Here is a 26,652-nt window from a genome sequence, read left to right on the forward strand (position 1 = left end):
AATTAGCCTGTAGGGAGCGAGAGGAGCCATCACATAAGAAGCTGTTGAGAAGAACAGCACACAGAGGACCGAGGAGGGCCCTCCAGCAGTGATTAGAACAGAGACTGCATCACCAGCACCAACAACCCACCACCAACTCAAATCCCCTATTTTATGACCTGAAAGAATGGAGCTAAAAGTAAAAGTAAGACACTCTGCAGAACTGTCATATGATGTTGATTTTGCTGGCTGAGTCTTACGCCTAACACAATAATTGCTCACCCTACATGTAGATCTGACTGAGGTTTCGCATGATTTTCTGACTTCAGAGCATGTTGTTACAGAAGTGCCACTGCCTATTTTTGTAAAACTTTATGAAAAACCAACAGTCCGTCCGGCGCATACAGTCCTGAAGTGCTGAGACAGCGTGCAGGCTTTGAACGTGTTGAGATCTCTTTTTATCGCACAACTACTTCTGTCACTTTACCTGTGAACGACTGGGTGCAGCGCTATAAATACCTTTGCGGAGAGACTGTTCACTGTTCTCCACGCTTGAAAGATTTCTCAAGTCTTGTCCCCCTCTGTTAGAGCCAACAGATAAGAAACACCTTCATAATCGTTTGGATGACAAGTAAAAACTGGTTTTAATGTGACCCATTATCCATGATTTGCCTTCATCGGCAGATGCAGATCAGCCACATGTCACGGAGATGGTTCAGCTGTCACCACTTGGCCCAGGTATGTAACTTTGCTGACGTCATAACAGCTGGCTGCAAGATCGAAACCGCCGTCTCTGTTGTAAGGATGATAACCGAACCGATGAAGGGTCAAAGATGGTGCTGAAGGTTCTGGGAAATGTCTTGTGAATGCTAAAACATGTTGTGATCGTCTACTTTTTTGTTTTAAAGGTTAGGTGTAGTTATGTTCTCTGCCCGCCATTGACTCTGCTTTTAGGTTTTCGTGGTTTTTTTTCCGCCACTGTCACCAAAGCGCTTGCTCATGGGGTAAATGTTGGGCCTCTGTAAATAAATTAATGAAGGAGTATGGCCTGCTCAATTTGTGTGTTGTGAATTGTCTCCGTACAAATAAGGACTGATTGACTGATTGATATTGACACTTATGTGCATGTTAACATGCTTAGTAAAGTCTTCTTTGCAACGTTTCAAAATGCTCGTGTGACTGTTCTTTGCAGTTACAAAAGCCACCTTTAAATAATATATACTGTCTGTTAGCCCTCCTCGGAGTTCAGGGAGAGGGAAGTGTGTTGCTCGGGAACGCTGCAGCAGGACAGATACTGTACTCGTCTGCACATACTGTACTATGATCTAACCGGCGTCGGCGCGGTGTGTAGGGACCCGCGAACACAGCGAGGCGGAGGCGATCCGAGCGGCTGATGCAGGATGGATATAAACATTGTTTGTTTTTCCCCCCCGAAGGTGACTGAGATAAGCAGCCCGGCGATGGATGGATGTGCGGAGTGAGAGGGCAGCCCCGCAGATTGATGTTGTGTTAACATGAAATGAATCGCCAGAGGGAGGGAAACCGCGCGGCGTTCTGGGATATCATAAGAGATCAAGCAGAGACGGAGGTTGAGGGCGTGTGTGTGGGCACATTTGTTGTTTGTGAATGAGCGGCGGGGAGAGTGAGTGGCATGCTGTCACGGAGCGGCTTAATGGATGTGTCAGAATGTAGCCCCGCTGCACATACGTGGAACTCGAAGAAGTGGCGACGGAGGTTATGAAAAGAAGAAGTGAGGGAGAGTCAGAAAGAGAATGGATGAAGGAGGGTTCTCACATTACCCGGCCTCCATCTAGGATCCTGTAGCTTTTTATTTTTTTTGCCTTTGACTCTTTCTCCGTCTAATCTTTCTCGCTCTGTTTGCCTGCCTGTCTGTCTGTCTGTCTGTCTGTCTGTCTGTCCCTCCAGTGGGTCTCGGTATCACCTTCTGTAATGAAAGCACACACTTCCCAAACTTCTAAATGAGAACCGGGATCTGCCAAGAAAACCATCGACATCCATCCCTCCCTCGACTCTCCGACGGGTTTGTGATTTCCAAATTCTCTGATGTCTGAAGGTCATTGCCATCCGCGAGAGACAGAGGGGAGTGTGAGTGTGTGTGTGTGTGTGCGTGTGTGTGCGCACAATGCAAGACTAAGCAAGATAGACAGAACTTAATTGTTTTTTTTACTCATCTATTCTCCTTTAGATCCAGCCAGAACAGGGTAAAACCTTTGTCCTTAGTGGAAGTAGGGGTTAAGAATCCAGATAGCAGTACATGCAAATTTCAGCCTGCTTTATTATATCAAACACTTTGTATACCAAGTGTCTACAAGACAAAGACTAATGTGTGCTAATGTCAGAACGCTAAAGTGAAGATCATCTTGCTGAACGAAGTGTGTAAGTGTAATAAACTTGTGTTTGCCACAGGGCTTATTTTCTGCAATAATCTGAAGTCCAATGGAAAAATCCCACTGACTTTCTTTTTTTTTAATTTTTTTTTTCAGGGAAGCAGGAAGATGCTAATTTCTGGGTTATTCCTTCAAAAATGCATCATCCCTGCATAGCGAAACAAGTCATCTTGCAAGTCAGTATTCACAGCAAATCATCCAATAGATACTGAGATATTCCAGCCTCGGGCAGAGCTGCAACTGTGGCAGTAGTAGTGTGTGTAGCAGTAACTGGAGCTATCAGAGGACTTTTCTTACAGAAACTGATTCTTGCTGCAGGTTCTATATAAGTTCATAACATGATGAACGACCGGTGGCCGGTGGACTTTTTCATGTGTAAATGGTGACCAATGAGGCTGTCTGTCGGCGTGGAGCGGACGCCACGCTTCGCCGCGCTTGGAGAGGGAAAAAAAAAAAAAAACACCTCGCACATCATCCACCTCCGCCTCCACCTACACCTCCCCTTTAATCACAGTCGAGTTCTTTAAAGCTAAACCTAAGGGAGACGGAGGGTTTGTTGCCACAGTGGCGGGTTAACAAAACAGAGAGGCTTTTTCGATTGACTTGAGGACTCCTGTGTTGTTTTAAATGAGGGGCATTATAGTGCTGCCCTTTAACGTTTGACCCACAGGAGGCCTGAATCTCTTGAGGCTGCAAATGGGTCTGTGACTGTAGAGCTACCCATAGCAGCTTAATGATGCAGGATTTCATCCCTGTAAGAGGGGTTCCAGATGCAGATATTTTCATCATAGTACATTACATGCTACAGTGCTTATTTGTGATTGGTTAAGAAAATACTAACTGCTAACCATTGCAGCCCACTGACTTGCAATCAAATTAGATTTTCTAAACCAATATCATATTTTAACATCAGCCTCTCTTGAGTCATCTCTCCATTCGCACCAGTGTGTTGATATTAGTCAACAGCAGCATATGCTTTGGAAGCATATTCCCGTGTACAAAAAAAAAGAAACAACGAACAGTAAGCGAGCCTGCTGGCGTGAGTCAGGTGTAGTGAGGTCAAAATCGGTAAGTGGCATTCAGTGTGAGCAAGGCTGAGGTCCTGGGCTGCCCTCCATTAATGTTCACTGCAATCAGATTCACACGCTCAAATGCACAAAAAAATTGTGCGTTTGAATAGAAACTGCATGTTAAGGGAATAATTGAGGTTTTATATGTACATATACATGTTTTCTATAAACTGATCAATTAGTGTTAGAATGATTTGTAACTGAAGTCCGCCCGTAGACAGACTCGAGAGTAAATGAGTCTCCGTCTTCGGCATGATGACGTTTACCGTCCCTGAGAACCTCCATAGTGTCATTCAGCCACTTGTTAGCAACCGCTGTTTTGAAGACGTGTAAGCATTCTAAATTCCAACTGTGGGACATCTAGTGATGTATTTTATGGCACAGGACAAAACGCGTAAATATCTTAAGCCTGTGGTAACCATATTTAGGGCCATTTAAAAGAAAACCAGTTTCATAAAACATATGCGCTTTGAGGGAACCGGAAGTGAAATAATTCAGGTTGATTTCCAGGTTCCTCTCTTTATTTGCAAGTGGCTTACTTGAGCCCTCATGCTATATTGATACACTATGCTAAGCTAGATAACAGTGACCTGGGTGTAGATTCAGAAGAAAAATAAGTAAATTCTTAAAGTGTCTACCTGTTTGTATAAGGTAAATCCATTGTGGCCTAAATATTCAACTTTGATAACTGTAACAGGAAGTACTTTCCATTGAGGAAGTAGATCGCTGACAACTTAGTGAACTTAGAGTATTTTTTTCATTGACAGAAGAGCAAAGAACAGCTCTGAATGCTCTTGTTGACAGATGATGATGTTTTCACTCTTCTCTTGACCTGTGAACAAATAAAACTCCACTGACCAAAAAACCAAAACCGTCTGCCTCAGAAAAGCAAACGTGTCTATTTAGGTAAACCGGATGAACGTGTCCTTTAATGCAACTTAGACTGCAAATGTCTTTCTTTTATGCAAATGTGAAAATTGTCTGCGGGGTTGGAATGAATGTACAGTCAGGAAAACCGAGCTGGGGGACCACCTGCAAATTGCAGGTGAAAAAGGAGAACATTTTATGCCGGAGGCTCCTCACACACCGTGGGGACCGAAGGCACTTTATATACACTACAGTGCAATGCTCACAGGCACCATCAGACAGTTGGGAGGGACATGTTCTTATGGTGGAGGATATTTATGTCTTTGTGTTTGGCGACCAATGCCTTAGGGCCATGTGTGGCAGGAAAAGATGAAGGAGACCCTGGAAGAAATGGAGAGCCTGGCTCCCCAATCTGGCCTGCTAAATAGTGGGCCCTCTGGTTCCAGTAGATTGGCTTGAGATGACTTGGCACTCCAAACAAAGCTATTTTCGTGTTTCAAGCTCGCTTACTTCATCCTGATGACAAATGACCAGCGTCTGACCTCCCGTGGCAGCCATTTTACACCGTAACTCAATTCATTAACGTTCTAAAAATACCCACGTTCAAACAACAGCGCTCCTCCAGGGGTGTGAAGGTGGGAAAACAGAGCGGCCACATGAGCCGCACAACAAACACCTGAAACAAAAACAAAAAAAGGATTTCTGGATACACATCCAGAACCCTCGCTGTGTGTAGCAGCCAAACAGGCGCTCTCACCGGGAGCTTTGGTGTTTTATGCACCGGTGTGGCCGGGGAAGCAGAGCCACACTGTCTCGTTAAAAAAGTGTGCAAAAGCCTTTCCCTGAAAGGAGACTAAAGAGCCGGCTCTGCCAGGAGGATCAATGCCAGGCAGACTTGGAGCAACGTGGCCACACATCTCGTCTTACCCTGCTTAGTGAGGGGATATGTACCATTTCATTGGGGATTATATGGGAGACAAAGAACATGGGGAAGGAATAATGAGGAAAGAAGGAAGTACAGAGGAGAGAGCACAAACAAAGTGAATTTACCCGTCTGCCAAAAGAACAGTTCGGCACAAGTTTGTGGGGTAAGATGGGTTTCGAACAATATGGTCCAAAACAAAGCTAATGATGTGATTACAGATGCTCGCCGAAGAGACGATTGTCTAAATGGCCTTAATCCTCTGAGCACAGACAGATTTCCCATGTATCATTACACAGACTGACTGTGGGCATTCGTCGAGTCGAGCCATCGAGTCGCCAGATGAATGTCAGCAATGTAAGTTTCTGCAAACCAAAGATGTGTTAAAAAAAACGTTCTTTACGCTGCCACTCTATGTGTCTTTAGGTTCAACTTTCCAATATATGTTGCGACAATGTTATGCTTATTCCCTGGTTAGGTTAAGGCAAAAAAAAACAAAAAACACTTGGTTAGGGTAAGGAGAACACCTTGTTTTGCTGCAAAATACATTTGTTTTGGGGAAATGTCTAAACAGCTCATTGGAAAACGTCTGATATTGTCACGGCAAACATGGCTGGAAATTGTTGAGGCCCTGTCCTGAACTGTGGTCACTGGCTTGGCAGTCTCCTTGCCTAGCTATAAATCCAACACGTTCCACTCCACCTCCCATCATGAAAGTCTGCTCTTATACATGCAATGTGAATGTGATGTGATACCAAATGTAGAAATAAATAAATTGCCAAAATGTTACGACATAGAAAAACTGAACTGGCCCTGGTTAACTTCCCACGTTTTATTTTGGGGACTGGGAAGCATGAGGCCAGTTTTCAAGCATTCAGAGGTCACTTTAAACAAACACGCCCCAGGACAAAGCCAAAGATGGCAGGACGATTGGGGAGAGAGGGTTCGACCAAGTTCATAAGACAAATTGGAACTGTAATCACACCAGCAGGAAAATTAGGTCCACGTGACGCCAAACATGCACCGCAATCAACCCAAAGAACAAGGTTTTGAGGATCGTCCTGCTGATAAAATATCCTGCTCATGGAAAAAAAAAAAAAAAAAAAAAAAAGGCTGTGAATGTGGGCCAAAGTCAGAGAGGCACAGAGCGCAGAGAGAACACCGGGAGACGTGCCTGGGCTTGAGCGGCTCCCCAGTGTGCCTGTGTTTTCCGCCCCGGTGTTCTTCCTGTTCCTGACTGATCACCCCTGCTTCCTCTACAGGTGAGGCTGCCTGCTCGGCTGCTCTCGCCGGTACCTGAGCTGGGAATACGTTCCCGGGGAGTGCGCAGCCGGTTTCTGAGAGTTCAGACAACGTGTGGCTACAGCAGCGTATTAGAGCAATTCTGCACACAGTCGGGGGGGGGACTAGTGGAACTAAATGAGATGGGACACTTCCAGAGCAAGAAGTTACTCTGCAGCCAGTTTCCTCCTGAACTCTCACTTCCCATCTCATTATCGTGACAGTTTTAAAGGATCACTTTGCTGTTGAGCTACTAATGCCTTTCTTGCTGATCATGAAATATTTACATCGTGCTTTAACTTCCTCCCTTAAGGTTCATACCAATTAAACTACCATGTTGGCAGTTTATCAAGTTTTAGTTCATTATCTTTAAATCAGGTTTTTACTTCCATTAGAGCACTCCATTTTATAAATGCTGCTTAAGTTTTCAGAGCCTCTCTGCCTTCCAGGAAAAGCCATTTACAGCAACTTAAGAGACATCATTTTGAGATAGTTAGCACAAATTTAATTCATTGTTTTAGCACGTTGAGCACTTCACTGTTACTGACCGACACCAAATGACTGTTGTTGTCATTTCGGTGGAAAAATCAGCAGTCTGGAACGACAATGACGAGTCTGCGTTTGGCCATCTCTGGACCGACTGTTCCAAATTTCATGTGGCAAATTGGCCACCATTGTCTCTGTGAACTGTACACATAAAACGATACACATTATCACATGCTGCCGCCAGTTACACACACACACAAAAAATCCTCTCTCAAGTCAGGGTTTGGGTAGAAATATGGTGGTGCAACATGGCAGACTCCATGGAAGGGGACCGGCTCCCTCTGTAAATATACAAAGCTCATGCTTACCCGACTTTCAGGTGGTTCTACACTAATGAAAAAATAATTAGGAATATTCAATTCCCATCCATAGATCTTCCAAAGTCCTGCCAACCTTAAATTGACAAATATACATTATATATATATAACATAAGCGCCGGTTTTTGAGCTCTTTTCTTGCAAAAAATCACTCTCAATTGTAACAAACTGCACTACAGTTTGATTGGAAAACATCAATATTTAGTCTGTAATGCATCTTAGTGATAGTTCATTTCGACACTGCCAACAGTTTTCATCTGCCAACAGCCTGAACGAAAGGCACAAACTTCCATACACTAAATGATATGCTCCGAGCACACTGGATGCCAGTAACTGACAGACATGGCTCCACTAGACGAGCTTTTCAGTTGCATCGAGGTTTGGACCCAGTATGTTGTCCAGTGGCACCGGAATTACCCCTTGGCATCCCCCGCAGAGTTATTAATGCTCACACACAAACACAAGAAGACATCCCAGAATGCTTGGAATGCCTCCAGTTTCCCTCGATTCCATTCAAATTCATTCGTCTTGCCACGGCAGCATGGATTATTCTACCAAGATGTGGCGACGGGTGCCTGTCCCAAATAAAAATGTATCCCACTTACGAATAATCATCTTAGGCCCGCGGCTTTCTCTTTGTGGACGCTCAGCCCTTCCCTCGTCCCCAGAACCTGCGGAGAGGTAATAACAGACACCATCTACCTTTTGTTCTTTCCCAGCTTCAGGCCTGTAGCTGGCCACATAGAGAGGTGCCGCCCCACCAATAGGAGTAATGTAGTTCCTGTTGCCATTGAAAGCACTTAAACATTAGACTTTCCCCTGTAACGGATATTGATTCAAGCCTCTTTTATTATTAAAGCTTTGGTAGTTGCAGAAGTTCCCCTCTTTACTTTGTTTGTTGGATCTCTGCAGCACTCGTGCACTTGGCCTTCAGTTTGTTATGGTGGTTTAATGGGCGAGGAAACATTGAAATTTAGTGCAGATATTCTGTTGGATCGCTGTTCCACAGTCACAAGACTTTTACAGTCCACCATATCTCTTGTTGTCATCATGTTTTCTCGGCGCTCATTGGCTGCCAACAAAGGTCAGTTACCTAACACCACTTACATTCAATTGTTTGACCTATAGCAAATCACTGTCTGCAGTCCTAACATTGGCTAAATGTTGCCAATGTGGGATCAAACATAAAACGACCCCGAATTCAATTGAAAGGCCAGAGGGCGAGTTTAGAAGCTGCTGACATTTGCCGCTGAAGATTCCAGGAATGAGCTCGAGGTGAAGACAGAAGTGTTACTGTAGTAGCACTTTGCACTTGGCACTAGAACACAAGTGGCTCAGATGTGGTTCAGATCCGAGCCCCTGTGGCTATCGGTCTCTGTCCCAGTGACAAGAGCTCCAAGTACCCAACCCCTTTTCATGCTTTAACACAAAACCTATCCTTCCCGCTGTACCCTCCTTTAAATAGAAAATCGAACTGAATTGACCTCTGCTCAGTTTTCAGAGTTTGGTTTCAAAGTGAACTACTTGAGAAAAGGGTTATACAGTGGATATTCCTTTACAGAAAGTCAATGATGACGATAAGGAAATGATCACATTTTCCTCCCAACTCCCAACAGTTGAGTTCAAATATCAAGTATGTTCCGAAATACAAATCGACGCAACAAAAAAACCTGGGATGCTGATCCCTCAACATGATATGAGTCCCAATTATTGAAAATCTACCAGCTTTGAGTCCAAATGTCTTTCACTTACAGATATTAAATCTAAACTTGGGAAAGGGGGAGGAAAACGGTGGTTCAAATTTCCTGTCGAGATCCGAAACATAATCGCCGCTTGCCGTCCAACATGGCAGACGGGCTAATTGCAATGCGTCTCAAGCACTGATATCAACTCCGGCTTCCAGCCATATCTGATAACAAAACAAAACAGGTTGTCCAAGACAGGTGCGTCTCACTCGCCTCATCGCCGGGCGTCGTTTAGACGTGTGAGGACTGAGGGCAATGGATGCTGCTATACATCGAGAAGCCGTGACTGCCATGGCAGTACAAGGCAGTGTGACTGATATTGTGGGAACATCGGGTTAAGGGGGGGACGCAAGCCACTGCTGCAGGACAGTGGGTCACAGGATTTGCGCCCTCCTTCATAATCACCTCTATTTGGAGGGGTTAAAAGAAGGGCCCATAAAACATGACCTTTTCCTGAGGGCTCTAATCGCTCTCCTCGTGGTGCCAGGCGCCTTCCATTCCCAACATGACAGTTTTACTAGTCCCTTCTGACACCATCGCCTGCGTTCAGGGACGCCAGCGCGCATAAGTACAGACCAGAACGTCAAGGGAAAGTAAGGGAGGGACAAGGACAAAGGGCGGGAGGAGGATGTCCTGGTGCACAGTCAAAGTCAGTATCAGGAAGAAGATCAAGAAGGACAGAGAGAACAAGATGTCGATTACAATCAACTTTGTGCTTTAGTTAGCTTTGATCTCATCTTTAAATAGACCAGTGAGGGCGCAGAGCAGATGTTGAAAGAGGCACCTGCACCGACATCGAAAACAGACTTTATATAGTCATTCATGGCTGTTTCCTGCATCATCTCATGAAACCATATTTCCAAAATGTGAGAAACTGAGAAGCTGTATTGGACTGGCTAATTTTATAGTATAGACTGCACCATAATGGAGGCATGGTGGTCTGTATTATGAGAGTCACTGATACAACTACGTTCTCAAAATGAACCATGTGAAACAGTTTCCTTCAACTTAAAGCACTGTTCTGGCTGCCGAGTGTTAGCATGTGTTAAAATATCTATGATGCCTATGCTCTAAGTTCAGTCACATCACTTAGAGAGTTTATGTTACATTAAAGGGACGCTTCCAGAAATTATGCTAGACAGCTAACTGCAGTGTCAAACTGAGAAGTGTTGGGCCACTAACCAGGCTGCTGGGATTGAGTTGACACTGTATGTAGATGTTGATCGTGAAGGTTTTATTGTTGACCTTAAAAAAATACTGGAGCCTTTGGCTTGATCATCTGTCTTCCCTCTGAGAGACGGAGACGGATTACGTGGGTGATTCTTAAAATCCCAATTCAGAGAAAAATGGGTTAAAGGGCCACAAAAATTGCACTTGAGAGAAAATGATGAGGTAAATGTCACAGAGTGAGCACAAGATTGAGGTTGAAGAGGAGAGCATGTTGTCCAGAGTCCTGGCTCTGCTCAGACCTAACTGGATCTGTGGGTCCTCTTTTCTTACATGAGAGAGATGTTCGCCCCGCCAAGTTCTCCCTATCCTCTTGTACTACTTTACCATAACCTTTTAGACCTACTCCCAAAATAGGTTCTTTATAAATAGTTACCCACCACACACACACACACACACACACACACACCTGTAACCAGACACATATTATATTTATCTATCATACTCTCTGAAGGACAGTCTGCCCTGAGGAAGAAAACTTCCACCTAACACTTTACCTGCACATGCAGCTTCTGTAACCTGTCAGTTTTTGTGTTAAACAAGAAGGCATCATGTGACGCCTGCAAGCATGTCAGTCAAACTGATAGACAGCTTCAACGGCGAATGGTCAGGAGCATCACAGCCTGAGGAAAGAAGCTGCGCTGTAGCCTGGTGGTGCGGCAAAAAAAAACAAAGTTTACTTGTTTTCACCGCATTTCAAATGACAGTTATTAATCTTACTCATTGCCATGCGCCCTGCAATCGTAAGTGACAGTAAGCCTTTTCTGTCACCTGCCTCCATGTAAAATGTGCCGGCTGGCCAGATCAAAGTTTTTAATACAGGTGGTGGCGGTGCTCATACCACGTTTGTCCACAGGGGGCACCAGAGTCAACGCAAATGAAAGCTCCTTGTAGTCGCTTTAAAATGTACCAAAAAAAGCAGTTTTGCATAAGCAGGTTTGGAAACTGGGTGACACATCAGGGTGACAAAGACACCATTAGCCATTAGTTTATCAAGAAATCTGTGAAAGGTTTCCAGGTTGCAGCTCCAGCTGCGCTCTCTGAGATGCATTTTTTTTTTTTATTAAGTGGTTGACGAAGGTTAATGAAAGAGAGGATCTCAGTGACCAAAAGGTTATAATAACAACAGTATTTTTTGCTACGTTTTAGCAAGTTCAGAAACACTATAGTGGAGCATCTTTGGTTAAAAAACAAATAAAACAGAGCCACAGTATATAATGAAATGTGGGGGGAAAGCACTGGTATTGGATCACTACTCTGTGCACACCAACTGATGTGACTGTACAATAACTGTAGCAAAGGACAGTGAGTTTCAACACTGGCCAGACACTGCTGCTTGTCCGATGTTGACATCTTGTTGGCGGAGCTCAGGGGGCAAACCGTGGCGAAACTGTGGGGGGCTTAAAACAGTTGCTGGGTGAACATCCTGCCTTTCTGGCCCTTGTCCTCCTGCCACCTGACTGTTTGGTGTTATGGGTACTCAGGGCATTTCCCCGTTGCCATTTACTCCTGAGTAGTTTCGCATGTCACGACCCATAAACAAACTCCATAAAACACAAATGTCAAAGAGCTTTGGGACTTTGCTGGCCGAGTGGCTTACATAAGCAAATGAGCCAACAGGGTTTTTGAATTGATTTTTAAAGGATTATCTGGGCAAAAGCGCATTGATGTGACTTCCGATGTGTCTCCTCTAAGTCGATCTCCTCAAATAATGTCTACGAGATGCTTGAAAATCCAAGTCGCATTTCCTAGAACTTTGGCACTCTTTGCTAGCAGTGCCAACAAACCAGAAATAACTGCAGAAACGCCTCCAAAATGTCAGGGTTTATGGGCTCAGGGAGACAGATGTTTACATGTGACAGCCCGCAGTTTCTCACAGTTGGAGAGCTGAGCATTACAAAATGGGTCGAGGTCAAACTGCAGATTGGGCTGATACTCATACTCAGAGCAAAGTGGTTCCAGGAGTCATAACAGAGTGAAAGTTCATGTAAGAGCCCTTGTGATTACAACAAACCAGATGCAAAACGTTCAACATAAATTAATTATGGATGAGACCAAAATGTATATCCATGTAATACTTGCCCTCACGTCTTTGCATTTAGTGGAAGAAGATTAAGTAATTTCCCTTTTGTGTCTTAAAAGAAGAACAATGTATGACTTCATTTAAAAGCTAATATATAGATATTTGGATATTTAAATTGCTGACTGTTGTTCTGAAGCAGTTTGTGTTTCCTGCAGAATTTTATTCCTGTCAAGGTGGAAACACCTCCAAGACAACCTTTTGACTATAATGGGAAACTAAAACTGAGTCATACTTTGAGAGCTGGTAAAGCACAGATGACTCACCCCTCATACTCACTGGCAGGGAAACTCTGGGATGGATTTCACCTTTCAATGAAGAAGTACTGGAGAAGCTTTTCGGAAAAAAGGAAACCAAAAACTTTCGGTGCATGTTTTGCTCTTGCTTTTGGGTCGCCGTCGCATCAGCAGTGGACAGTGAATGGCCTTAAGCGAGGGCATCATTTACAAAGGGACGCAATTACAGAGATACGGAACAGTAAGCAAAAGCTAAATATCCAATGATCAAAACAGGGGAAATGTTACTATCAGTAACTACAACACTCCATGAGGATTATCTTATTTAGGGTTTCAGTATATTTCATGCAAACTTTCTGTGATGTGTCGTTCGACCACTTCTCAAACCAAAAGCGTTTCAGACAGTCACTCCTCGGGGGCATTCATAGTGTTGCAGTCAGCTGTACACATGAAAAGTGTCAAGAGTAGTTGTGCAAAGAAAGAGAAGAGCCTGAAATGGAGCGTCTTTGTAGCGCACTGTCATTAGAAACTGGCTGTCAGATGGCGTTAAACACGTTTCGAAGCCTTTGATCAAAAGAAGAATCGGTTTTATTTTGATGTATTTCGGCGGTCATTTCTTTAATTTCTTTAAATAGAACCCTTGCGTAAGATACTGAGGTTTGATCTGAGAATTTTGATACAGCTTGGATGTCAGAGCCGTGGGGTAGTCTGAACAAAAGTCACTTCTCCTTTCCACAGAGACTTCTCAGTCCGAATCGAGGATCCTCTGTGGCCGTAGTGTGAAATTCTAAGAATCCCAATGCATGCCGTTTGTCAGTCTCATTTTGAGATCATTTTCATTCTCCCTCATCTTCCTCCTCGTCGAAAGCTGGCCTTACATTACCCAGAAATTACCCAAAATTTCAACTCCAGAATAGATTGATCAGAGATTTAGGCTTGACATGCTAATAGATGCTAATTTAGTCTCAAGGATAATATAGCGATTAACACGACTGCTCACTGACTTTGGAAACAGCATGTAACATCGAAGGTTGCATCAGATTTATTACGCAAGATGAAACAAGAGCACCATTGCAAAAAGAAGACTGGTGGCCTACCAAGATCTGATAAGCTCACATCATCTAATGTCCACACCCACATATTTTTCCCATTTTCTTTAAACTTAAACTTGTAGTCTTTAGACCCAACTGATGCCGATTCAGATGACATCACTAAGGGACATTTATCAGCATTGGCGCAGCTTCACGTAGAGACACTAAAGGCTTTACACAACATTTGTAAATTGTATTTCTTATGAGAAATAAAATCTGTGCGATTATCCTTTAATAGCCACCACTGCAAAGAGTTTTGACCTGAAAAACACACGTGAGGACCCAAAACATAAAAGGTACCAAAGGAAAGTCAGACCCAAGTATAATTAGGACTGATCCAAAGTGATACCTACCAACTGGAAACAAAACAAAACAAAAAAAAAAACACCAACACTGGCAGCAGCATGATGATCCACCAGATATTGGGATTCTGCTATTGTAAGAAGTATCACCACATCTAGTGTTTCCTGACATTTCCAGTCCAGGATCTCTGACTCACATCCAGAAAACACATTTTTCCACCTCTGATGGTGATGACACGCCTTTCCATCGGCGCTGATAGCCAGTCTGCTTGAATGCATTTAGGTGTAGCCACATAAACCCAAATCCTGTGGTTAAACACCAGCTCAGTGCTAGCCTGTATAACATTGTCTTGAGAAAAGTATATTAAATACACCCAGCAGTTCCTTGTAGACAACGCCACAACTATGTGTGATGCAATTTAAAGCGCAGGGCTGTATATAATCTTGTCAGACCCTCTCCATGTCGTGGCACCTTACACCTACAGTCAAATGTCTACAGTATCTTTACGTGAGTGTTGTTTGAATCATTGATGCAGGGTCACTCAGGAAGTTTTCATAAAAGCATCTGCCAAGTGCTGTTAACGTAGCTCGCATATCCCGTTAATGTGAGCATGTGTGTGTGTGTGTAGTGTACATGCAAGTCTGCACGCCTGTCTGTTGCTGCGGGCGGCGCACTGACGTTAGTGCCATCATGTGACGGCGAGCGCGGAGAGCCAGAGCTGCACAGATGGTGTCAAGGCAGGGCTCCTCCAGTGTCATGGCCCCCTTACCGTCTGCGAGCACAGACAGGGAGCAAAAGATCAAAAGGGAGAGCAGCGGCACTGTTGCACGATGGAGACAATGAGCGAACTTACAAACACATGTCAGAAACCAGGCCAGTGATGTACAACCAGCCGTAGTAAACACGTCATCCCCAGATTCGGAACTGCTATTTTTGTCGCAAATCCAAATGGCTAATGAAGGCCCGCATTTTTTTCTTGACACAAGACTGTCGACAGAAGGATGAAACAGAAATGTAGATGTTGACAAAAATGTGCAAAGGCTTGAGGATCATTCCATAGCACCTAAAACCACTTCTTTCCGGTAAAACGGAGATGTTACAGAAAGCTGTCAAACACATCATTTTTAGTTTTGTAAAATGCTGGCTCGAGCTTCTTGCAGACATGAAATAACCTTCGTCACGTCCCATGCCACCTGTTTGTGCCAGAGCTTTAGCAGACCCTCCTGACATAAAAAAAAAAACACCCACTCAGGACAGGCGTCATCAGTTCTGGCTCTCTCTCCAGTCTCTCATAGAAGACATGAGCCATCACCTGGTCATCTGGTCGCTACTTCAAAAACTGCTTATGGAATACATCCATCCATACTTCAGCCTATTTTTTCTTATCTGTTAATGAGATGGCACCAACTTCGATATTTGACAGTAGGGTTGGGCTGCTGACTGACAGCCGTGGACCACAGAGTCCTCAGTTTAAAAAGGCATGATATCCTTGCACCACTTATGTTACATGAGTGATTTGTTTACAGTACATGACATTAGTTATGTCACTTAAGTAACTTCCATTATAACTTACAAGACTGAACTTGGTGTTTTTGAAGTATGATCTTACCTTACCAAGTAATTTTGGTACCTGAACTTAACAACTAGTTTTAGTGCTAAACCTAACCAAATGATTTTAGTGCCTAAACCTAACCAAGTGGTTTTAGTGCCTTAGCCTAGAAAGTGGTTTTAGTACCTATACCTAACCAAGTATTTTTGATGTCTAAACCCTAACCAAGTAGTTTGATGCTAGAGGTGTAAGTAGAACATCATAGCCTGACAAGTTGAGAACGTCAGTGTCTGAAATTTTCTGCAAGTGAAATAGTAACTAATACGCACCAAACACAACTATATCATCACCCATTGCAATCCTTCACAATAGACACTGTTATATGCCAGTTCGGTAGATACTGCCAAGCCTCACTAGTTTGAGCTTTAAGAAACTATACACGTCGGTGACATGCTCTGTTGGCTGCTATTGCAACATATCTCCAAATCTGTTCACAGATGCACTTGTTTTAAACACCACCACCTGTTTCCAAAATTCTCAACCACATCTCACTGTCTTCTTTAGGAGATCGTCAAGTTGTCACTTGTGAAGCAAACTATGATATACAGTAGTGGACACTGAGTTAATCCTCTGAATTAACTTTACAAAATATCCCATCTTCCATTAATATACACACACTCTTGCCATTGAAGAGTATCAGTATCAGTGCAGGCATCTGCAATGGACTGTTACTGTATTGGATTCCAACCAAAATGTGTATCACCCACCACTAACCAGCACAGGTCTGAGTCATCAGAGATGTGTCAATGCTGAGACTGGAGTCTGCAAGACTGTGTCAAAGAAGATGCATTCGCTCATTCAGGGTACGATCATTTTGTAATCTTCAATCCTCATTTTTTTTCTTAACTGTTTTCATCAACACCTTGTTTTCTTCGTAAAAATCTCATTAATCGCCTGTCTCTGTTTCACATTATACGTACTTTTAACGGTCAGAGGAGACTGACAGCAGAAGGAAGCAGACAGCAAGCAGGTGAATAAAGCTGAAGGGGGGGATGTGAATGCTAGAGGATGAAGATGGAGCTTCTTTTCCTCTTACTCACATTAAGATTTCGCAGTGTGTGGAAAGCCACTTATACAAACCAATTTAAGTGTCTGTGGGTGTTTGCGTGTGTGCGTGATGGTGAAAAAGAGACCCTCTCTACAACTCCACTAGCCTCCTCCAGCACGCTGCTTAAGTGACTTCTAATAGAAAGAGAGTCATGGTTCGAGGCAGAGCTTGGCAGAGAGTGAATAGCATAATTGCCTGTGTCTGAGGAGGGCGGGAATACGAGGGTGCTACAGAGGAGAAGGTTATATTTACATGCTGAGTTGTGAGCGCTTGAGGACACACCATGGCATTTAAATCTGACACTGAAGCCGGCGGAAAACCTGCAGAACTCACGCAGCGCCTGATTGTTTTTACTCTGATACACCCTCGTTGCATAAACGGTGGATGGAGCGTACCGTGCCAGCACATTAGAATGAGGCGGAACACGCAGGGTCTCCTATCACTTAACGGTGGTGTGAGTCAGCAGGTAAAGGTTTAGCCACACTTTGTGTATCGCTTTAGAGGCACGGAGCCAAGTATCCGATTTTTCCAAACTTTAAAAAAAACACAGAAAGTCACTTAGCAACATTCACTGCTTTGACGGTATCCAGAATACTTGAAGACTCCTCTAACATCTCTTTTTGAAAATATAAAATATTGGATTATAACATCAAAGTACTGCCTGATTATTAAGATGAGGGTTTATGACCCCTGGGGGGTCCTCGAGTTACTGCAGTGGGAGAGGGGCCCAAATTAGTGTTTATTAATATTCTAAAAGTTTTTGAATTGATCTGAAAATACACATTTAAGGTGCAATATGTAAAAAATCCCCATCTACCATGTTCATACTCCAAACAAATAGGGGGCAGCATATCACCTGAGTAACTGTAAACCGCTGCTAACATTAGCTAGTTAGCTCCGTTAGCTGTGCAGCACAATCTGGACCTGGAGCTCAGGGATCAAGCAAGCGATTATGTTCATGTCCCTGGCACAGTAGCTCTGAACAGGACAGGGCGAGCTGGTTAGTATTCTAACATCAATAGATATCCTCTACTGTCCGAAAACGTCATAATGTCAAAACTTTCATTTCTGCACATTCTGTTGAATATTTGAGGTAATTCTGGACTGTTAAAATTCCCTCACATTGAACCTTTAACATGAATCCAATATATTGTGAGCAGAGACACACAAGTCTGCTTATTAATTATTATCCAATCAGGTGAGCAAGCAAGCAAGTATGAATTATTGAAACATACTGACCATTTTATTTGTGTGTTTCTCTCTCAACTATACAGACATTCTTGTGAGCCACAATGGATCGTTTTGTAGGTTATCAAGTAAGAGGCTCTGACATGCCGTACACATGGGAAACCGCCAGAGAAATACATAGGGGTGAAGCTAACGTGCCTAACATCAGCCAACAGCTTTTTTTGGGGCTGCAGGGGGAATATTTTGGCCCTAGTGCAAATTGGAGGCAAGGCTCAGTGGAGTCTTTATATCCAGGTCTGTAATACATAGTGAACAGCGAGATAGCTTAGCTTGCTTCCTTGTTATATGAACTTGACAGCCCAATGGATCGTATTAAAAGTTTAAAGTTCAGTGTGTGAGTTTGCGCCTACATGTCCCAATACTGTGCAGACTGGACACTGGAAATGAGGGTAAGGTCTTGTTATAATGTTTGTAGGCTTCAGAGCGTGACATTCTTCATCCAGTCAGTAGCTGGCATGTCACAGAATTGGATGCGTCTCCTCGCAAAAACCAGCTCTCGGATTTTGGCGGTTGTCGACCACCGCCGTGGGAAAACACCCACGCAGAAGCTTGTAGCTTAGTGAGCACAAATATGTCCCAAATCGTAGGCTGAAATAAATGCTAATTTCAGTTTTTGATTTTGGGTGTCTCGGATGCTTTGAGGCCAGATCGTGTCATTATTTGTCAGTGTTCAACCGCTATAAGGATTAGTTCTGCGGAGCTCAGGACTACACAGTTCGACCTGTAGACTTCCATTTCTGAGCAGTAGCTGTCTAAATATCCCAACGTCCTTGGGCTTTAGTCTCAGTGACTGACACTCGAGTACGGTTTAGTCTGGCAAGAGTTCTGTCTTTTTGCTACCGCAAGCTCAAAGCGTAATCCTCCCAAAGTCAAGCTGTTTACCTCAAAATCAGACCCAGTTCAGCATCTGGGAGAACATGATATCTGAGGTCATTGAGATAAAAGTCAAGACACACAGTGACTTTGCTCTTTTTTTCTTTTTACATCAGCTCCCCGTCCAGCTATCGCTCTTTCATCGCCCCCCCCCTCCCCCCTCTTTCAGTGCACACAAAAAAAGCAAGAGGCTGCAGGTATTTTGGGACGGAGCTTTAGGAAACTATAACCCCGCTCTGAGTTGACTTTGTTCGTGAAATATGTTCCAAATAAAGGTGGCACCTCTGGCGGATGGATCACCGTGGTAACAGGAGAGGGGATCGCCTGAGAGAACACAGATATTTCTACGCCAAAGTCAAAACTCTGTATGACACCCGGCTCAGCTGTATCACCGGTTTACAATGTAAATAATCAGGTTTAACGCATGCTAAGCGACTCACCTTGACACACATCTAAATCCAATCCAAATAAGACATAACCTTACGTAGTCTAACAGAAAAAAAGTGTTACGGGCGGATACAGTTTTGTTCATTTTGACCCTATTCTTGCATGTTTTCTAAGAGGTTGTGGAAGCAGCACCAGCAAAAATGGCGGAGGGCTGGGCATAGGTCAAGAGAGGCCGCTATGGGATTTCGTGGAAAGCGGAAACCTCTGTCATACCTGAAGTGAAAAGAACTCTCCATCCACGTGTCGCAGACCAGCGCCATCTACAGCACCGCCTCCACTTGTGCCTCTCTCTTAACATGTACATGCCAACGCGAAGGGCGCGTGGAAGCATGTGGGTAGTGACGGTTGCGTCATTTGAAATGGATGTGTCAATTTTCATATGTAAAGGCAGCTTCATGAGCCTCGGGGGGGGGAAATTCTGATAACTAAATGTTTCGGAACATCTCAGTCTCTGCTATATATTAATACATTTGGACCATTTTTAATAAATCCTATTTTTTTAAAATCCTGTTCTTGTAAGCCCCCCCCGACTCTATACAACAACCTTGCCATAAATCTGGAGACCGTGGTCGACTGTATGTCAGCAGTGCATGTCGTGACACACAACTCAACTGGTTTCCACGCAGTCAGGCGCTAGACTTTCTGTTCCGACGGTGCAAAACGTTGCTGCGCCGTCATTTTGATTCATCTCCACTCCACTCTCATCTGAATTGCGCTTTCACCGCCGCAAACCGCTCTCCGCAGCTGTGCAAGGTTCAACACTAGTCAAGCTGCACTGAGCCGAGCCGTGAAGCTTGGTGGCGGATTAGACAGCCGTTTAGCTGAGACACGTGCTAACTTAAAAAACAAAACAAAAAAAAAACCACTCCTCCTCTCTTCTGACATCGAGCAGCAGTGGTAATGTAAGATATATCACATGCCAGGAGGCGTTAGCGGCTGGCGCACAGTGGCATGCATCTGCTCAGACTCTCACCCTCGTGGGAGAGTACCCTCCCTCGGCACGGCAGAGCCTGAGAGAGGCACAGTCGTCCTTGGACAGCAGCAGGCGCGCCGCTGAGAGGCTGCATCGCTGCCGCTCGACCGGCGCCGGAGTCAAGCTCTTAAAATGGCTCCTCGGCCTGCGGGAGCAGATGCTTGGTTACCCTCTACGCCGCGCTGATCCGATTCCCACAGAATTCAGGTTAACTGTCACAGAGTCGCATTCGAGGGAACAGGTGGGAGAGCTCAGGCTGGAAGCCGGCTCCACAGAAATGATACGTCTGGGTTCATTCGGCATTTTAAGCGTCTCGCTAACCTCCTCATGTAGAGTAACTCATAACAGGCAGCCTCAAAAACGCCCGAATCATTATAATTAACAGTGGCCTGCTGTGTGGAAGCTGACGGGTGGGGAGAACACCTTCACGGCATCCCTATGCAGGGCAGAAAAAATGAGAAAAGTTCCAAAATAGGACAAAATAATAATGATACATTTTAATTTGTGTCTTTGGGATTGATGATCGTATCGACCAATGAGGACTGAAGAGACAGTCACCTATTAGTGATGCAACTGCACATGGGAAGATGATTTATTCTTGTGCCTTTTAAGGCGGCAGGGCAAAGTGTTTTTATGACATGCTTAGGTACCTTTCTAAATGTATTTCAAATTCAGGCTAAATTTTAGGGTGCTTTATTTATTCCAATCTGATACTATACATTAAAATGACTGCATGGAGAGTGTGGTCTTTCTTTATGAATTAGCTGAAGGGTCAATGGAAGAGAGATTTTCCTGTCTACATAACACCAAATGTAGTGCCTCTCGTGTCAGTGCAGATATAAACACTGTGAGCAATGATGAGACACATAGTGCAACAGACAAACAGCTTATTCTTCTCTGCTCGTCTGTGTTGAATTATTTTGGCTAATTCAGCCCATCAGTCCGCAGTCGCATTTATCAGGACTGCCATTTTCACTGTTCATGAATCACTGTATCCGACTGAATTCAACTGAACTATTTATGTGGATGCTTAATAAACTGATCCAATAAGAAGCGTGTTTTCACGCCCAATAGCATTTAATCGGAATGTAACTTCTTCGTGGTTTCACCTGTTGTGAAGCACCTGATGTGCTGGAAATGGAACTGAAGAAGAAGAAGAAGAAGAAGAGGAAGATTGCTAAACTTAACACACTTTGAATTTAAGACTTGATGATTTGGTCAGTTCCGGCTCGGTTCGTCTTTTTCAAACACTTGTCTGAACAGCTTGATGTTGTCAACAGTTTTGACCATCGAGGCATTGCACACGTCATTAAAATCTCTAGATCCCCACCAAAAGTTGTGTCACCCATAGACATCAGAACGGCTTCTCACTCAGATTGATTTGATTGAGAATTCATTCAGATGGAGCCAGATCGGATCACTCTCTTCCACTGAGGTAGAATACGATGGTCTATGTAAAGGCACGCTACCTCTTTACACCTGCTGCGCTGCTACGCCCCCCTCAGACAGTGTCCAGATCGCATCCCTGCCGCATGAATTGTCAGGTTGGTGCCAGAGCCGACAACAACTGTAATGTAATAGCCAATAATGCAATATGAAATAAAACAACTGACGCCCTGCCTCCCATAAAATCATGAATTGGCAAACAAAAACATCTGTCTGTTTTCTGTGGAGGAAGCTGATTCACTGGTTATAAAACCTTCAGCCAGGTGGGACCAATCAGTGAAATGACCCGCAGCAGCTTGGATCTCTCAGCGGCGCGCAGTTAGACGTCAGCCGGTTTAAATGAGGGCATTTGTACCGTAAATGACTTTTTGGAGTATTATCAGATTAAATTCATTTTGGAGTCATTTATGGAAAGGGCCCGGGGTAATGTTCTCATCCCAGCGAGATTCCACCGAAGATGTGTGAGTCAATGACAAAATTGCCCATGTGGGAGTGAATCAGCGTTGTGCTTTGACACACATGCAAAGAAAGAAAAAAAAAAAAACAAAAAAAACAAAAAAACAACCCAAACCCTTCTCCTCTGCTCCCCATCAGTTTGGGCTGAAAGATATTTACGCTAAGATTAAGGTACATTCAAAAGAGCAGTTTTCATAAACCGAAGTAATTCAGCGTTTCTCCCACTCATGTTTTGAAATGAATGATTGTACTCGACACCCACAGAGGGTTTTCACCAGCAGAGGCTGATATTAAGGATGATATTCATTTTACGGACTAATGTGAGTCATATCTGCACATAAACAGGACAGATGTGAGAGCTAATAAAGAACAGAATCACTATTTGGACAGTTTACTATTGATACGGTATGATCTGTGAGTGGTTCGTTTGGCTTCTTGCTGCTTTTCCACACACTAACCCTGACTCAACATTACACAAAGATAACTGACGTTTCACCCGCTGCTTTTTGTCAATATTGTGAGTGAATGTGTATTAGGGCCAATTTCGAAACCACTTTTTACTCGGTGTTGGTCTTGGAAGAAGCAGGTCACTGTTTATCACATTTAAACTAATAGGCTACTGACCCAGAAATTTGAGCTATTTCAGTCACAGGGTGTTGCAGTCCTTGGCTCACGAAATGTGGACACGAACTCACAGATTCATGGACTGTTAACACTTGAGCAAAAAGATCACTGTAATATACCGTCAAATTACCTGTCACTTTGTAGCAGGTCAATTTTAAAGGTGTAATATGTGAGAATTGGCTCCAAACACATGCGGGGCTGCGTATCACCAGAGTAACTGCGAATTACTCATGTAGCTGTCATTAACTGATTAGCTCAGTTAGCTGCAGTCTGGAAGATATGTCGGAGCTAGCAGGTTAGCATGCCAACTTGAGCAGAAACCTCTGCAACACAGTTTCTTAGAGATAAAGTCAACCCTTTCATTTCTTCACACTCTGTTGATATTTTAGTTTGTTTTTGATATTTTTTTAAACTAAAATTCTTGCATATTGCCCCTTTAAACAAACATGCCTCGTAGGAATTCTAGCCAAGTTAGCAGCGTACATGTGTCCCTGTCTGATCCCCTGACTTTACGCACCTTTAGCAGGTAAATATGACAATATTTCCGATACCTGCAGAAAATACATCTTCGCAGCCACTGCTGTACTTCATCTTTAGCGCTAACTAAAAATGTTAGCATGCTACCATGCAAACATCAGCATGTTAGGTTACAGACGTTAGCATTTAGCTCAGGGCAACACTGTGCCTCAGTCCAGCCGTGTTGCTAACGCAACAGCCCACTCTTAACCTTGTTACTTGTAGCCAAATGCTAATAAACTTTTCAGAACCATTTGTCACACGTTTCCAAAACAACGACATGATCTTGCATGATCAAAATTACTGCATAAAATTAGACATAAGTTTGATCCTCTCTGTTCCTGTACCATTTCACATGAAGGTAGGTCAAGTGAAGTAACATGATAGGAATACAATCGATACTGCGTGGACTTAGATTACATCTCTGTATTTATTTGCTGTCAAACTAAGCAGACCTTAATTTTGAGAGCATTTTGAATTACTCATCAATGAAGTCAAGGTTACAAGACATTACAGAAATGTTGGAAAAGTCCCACTTGATTTGCTGCCGTTTGCTTGCTTTACTTACAAACTCAGCCTCAGTATCACTTTTAAATAAGCACACTCCTCACGAAAAACAACAAGTTGCACCGCTGCGCTATTCATAAAACACATGGTTTGACATTACTGAATAATGGATAACTGAGGAATAAAAGATTTAGAGAGACGTGGAGATACAACCCTAGAGTGGCCTGAAGAACATTCAGTCATTTCTCTGGCTATAAAGGTCAGCTGACATCGGACCCCAGATTCAACAGTGTTGGTGCTGGATTTTTGTGAAACTTGCGAGCTGATACAGCTGTGGGCAGTGTTTCGCAAATGACCAAGGGAAGTTAAATTAACTAGGTACAAACTTGCAAAATACAAGCACAGTGATGTACAGCACCATAGAGACCAGAGTTTGCATCCCACCTCCTACCAAGAGTAAATAATGGTTTCTTCCAGTCATGATTAAGATCCTTTCAAAACCTTAATCATGTAGTCTGCAGTGTGTTTTTTAGCTGTTCAAATGGGTCACACTTGAAGCTGGGATAAAAACCGTCAAGGGGGTTGAGATATATAACCTGACGCGCCACATGCTTTGTTACATGGAACCATCTGGAGAGTCGCCCCTAGGAACTGTGTGGGAGAGGGCAGGCCCTTTCAAAAAATTGCTTTGCTGGTGACCGGAGGAACCACCTGTCTATCACCATCTACCATCAGATCAATGTCCAATGTCTGAGAGGTGTTGGGGCAGGGTGTTTGCATGATGTTCAAGGATCTAAACACTGACAAGACAAATGATCTGCAGTTTATTCCGTACTTTAAGTCGTGTGACACAAAACAAAGAGAAGTGGCTTTGGAAAAACTCGCAACCAAAAGACCAACAGGGTCTTCGAAGGCCTCGTTATCACAATCTCTCGATGTGATTTTCTGAAGACATCTGTGACTTTAATGAGACAGAGTTCTCACTGTTCAGGCACCCCCAACACCACCCACCAACCCCGAAGAGGCACCGTCTGTCTTTCCTCCAGGCATCATTTCTCCTCTCAGAGTCTTGATAGATGCAGAGCGGAGCCGATTTATTCTCTGGAAATCCTGACATGAACTTGTCCTGAGATGACGCGTGGGGAGGTGGCGTATTTCTCTGTAATTAGAAAAGGTGTGAGAGCCTCCTTGGCCAAATGGATTAGTCCCCGTGTGGCAAACATCGGACACTTTTGCACAAAGTTTAGTGGATTCAACTTTTACCCTCCGCGTTATCCCACTCTTGGTTTGCACCACAGGCAACCCCGTGTGCAATGAAGCAAATTCCTCACTTCCACGGTAATGTGAAAAGCACGCAGGAGGAATTGGACACGTGGCAAATCGTGTTTAGTGGGTTTTCTCCATCAGCCACCGTGGGGAAAGAAAAAAAAAAAAGTGAGGTAAATGTCTAATGTCTGTCTCCCTTAAACAGCTTTGAGGGCTTGCTGCAAACACACAGTGTGAAGAGAGAGATCTCCTTAGGCGTGGGCCCTTTAACCTCTTCCTTCAGAGACTGGACTCTATCTTTGTACCAGCAAAACCCCCTCGCGGTTCTTACTGAAGGGCAGACGCACCCAGGCGTGAACACCCTGCTCTGTCTGGAAGCCCGGTGACGAGGACGGGGAGGGGGGGGGCTGCTGCGGGAGCCGAGGGCTCCTCCGGGTTCCCGGGAGCCCGGATCCAGTAGAGAATTACTAATAGGATTGGTTCTGCCAGGTCGGTATCAGTGAACCATAGAAGAAAACTCAGACAGACAAAGACTCCTGCGCTGCACCGCGGGGCCTGGGGTCAGCTCGCTTTCACTTCAGTCAGACCACAGAGCCGATTCACCAGAACATGAAATGAATGGTTCTTCGCTTCACCATTTAAAAAAATGTGAATCGTAAGCGCTCCGATACGAACGCTGGCACTGGAGCGAAAGTCGTCACCTGTGCTCAAATGAAATGAATATCTGTGAAACGTTTAGCTCGGATAACTATCTAGAGATTTAAATCGTAGCTGAAGCGGTAAGGTTATTGGTTCTTTTCAAAATGGTTGTCCGCCATCGAAACAGCCTCACATCCAGAGCTGTACAGCTCGGTTTGTGAGTCTCACAGGGATAGAGAACCGTGTCATGTTTGTATTAAAAATAAATCTGAGGTCTATTCTTTATTCAATGCGTTCAGCACACACTGTCCTCTCTGCACGCCCTGATCCCCGCAGGAGGGATCCAACTTCTTCACTCATGTACTTACATTTAATTTGTAATATGAGGACTTCAGGCCAGAATGAGATATCAAGCATTTGCAAAACACCTCCTTAAATTGTTATTGGTTAAAATGATCTATACTGCACTATAATACAGCTAAACTACAATTTCTGGATCGAGAAAGGTTTTTCACTGACTGTATGACTAATCAATTGATTAGTTGATTTTATGACAATTGTGGACAATTACAGACAATATCTTTTGTTTTTTGCTTTATTTTTTTTTACAGGGAAAGAAGAATAATTTGCACAATTTGAATAATGTTTAATATTTTCAATAAGACTCAGATAATTAAGAATTTGTCATGTTCATCAATTTACAAAATTGGGCATTTTTTTAAGGGAGTCTTTAACATTAGTGGTTACTGCTGACTGTATGTAATTTCATTATTATTATTATTATTACTGACGTGTCTACCATCAGTAAAATATTGTCTTCTTCAATAAATTTAATTTAAATGGTGAGATCAGTTATATCAGTGCTCAAACACAGGTATTGCAGCGACAAACTGAAACTTTTTATAAGGAAAGAAACAACTTAATATTT

The 26,652-nt window shown here is 43.6% G+C and overlaps 1 protein-coding gene and 1 long non-coding RNA gene across 10 annotated transcripts in view; one reads left to right on the forward strand and one right to left on the reverse strand.

Moving 5' to 3' along the window:
• kcnc2 (potassium voltage-gated channel, Shaw-related subfamily, member 2) overlaps positions 1 to 26,652 on the reverse strand; it is a 90,325-nt gene that overhangs the window by 45,711 nt on the left and 17,962 nt on the right. The gene's annotated exons all lie outside the window — the stretch shown is intronic.
• Positions 611 to 2,602, forward strand: LOC119032802. Its single transcript, XR_005079042.1, has 3 exons — positions 611 to 717; positions 1,906 to 2,020; positions 2,484 to 2,602. It is a non-coding gene; the product is annotated as an uncharacterized LOC119032802 (long non-coding RNA).

Source organism: Acanthopagrus latus, chromosome 14, assembly GCF_904848185.1.
Source record: "Acanthopagrus latus isolate v.2019 chromosome 14, fAcaLat1.1, whole genome shotgun sequence".
NCBI classification, from domain to species: domain Eukaryota; kingdom Metazoa; phylum Chordata; class Actinopteri; order Spariformes; family Sparidae; genus Acanthopagrus; species Acanthopagrus latus.